General features: G+C 24.4%; 1 protein-coding gene across 1 annotated transcript in view; it reads right to left on the reverse strand.

Annotated features, from left to right (window-relative positions):
• The window catches only part of LOC107664309 (disks large homolog 3-like), a gene marked incomplete at its 3' end in the record, with an annotated part of 110,631 nt that overhangs the window by 8,052 nt on the left and 101,943 nt on the right, over positions 1 to 636 (reverse strand). The gene's annotated exons all lie outside the window — the stretch shown is intronic.

Genomic DNA, 636 nt, shown 5'->3' on the forward strand with positions numbered 1-636 from the left:
TCACATGATCCTTCAGAAATCATTCTAATATGCTGATTTATAATCAATGTTGGAAACAGTTATATTAATATTTTTTGGGACTTGTGATACTTTTTTTTCAAGATTCTTTGATAAAATAAAAAGTTAAAAAGAACAGAATTTATTCAAAATATAAATCTTTTCTAACAATATCACTTTTTATCCATTTTAACACATCCTAGCTGAATAAAAGTATTCTAAAAGTTTTTTTTTTTAAAACAAGAAGAAGAAGAAAAAAAAGAAATTTACTGACCCCAAACTTTTTGAATAGTTGTGTATATTTAACACAATTTTTATTTTGAATAAATACTGTTCTTTTTAACCTTTTATTTATCAAAGAATCCTGAAAAAAAGTCCAAAAAAATATTTGGCAGCACAACTGTTGCCAACATTTATAATTCTAATAATAAATCCGCATATTAGAATGATTTCTAAAGGATCATGTGACACTTTATACTGGAGTAATGGCTGATGGAAATTCAGCTTTGCATCACAGAAAAAAAATTATATTTGAAAATATATTAAAATGGAAACCATTATTTTATATTGTGATAACTTTTTGCAAGATTAGTTTTTTTCTGTATTTTTGATCAAATAAATGCAGCCTTGATGAGCAGA

This window comes from Sinocyclocheilus anshuiensis, unplaced genomic scaffold (genome assembly GCF_001515605.1).
Source record: "Sinocyclocheilus anshuiensis isolate Anshui unplaced genomic scaffold, SAMN03320099.WGS_v1.1 scaffold111, whole genome shotgun sequence".
In the NCBI taxonomy this organism is placed as follows: Eukaryota; Metazoa; Chordata; class Actinopteri; order Cypriniformes; family Cyprinidae; genus Sinocyclocheilus; species Sinocyclocheilus anshuiensis.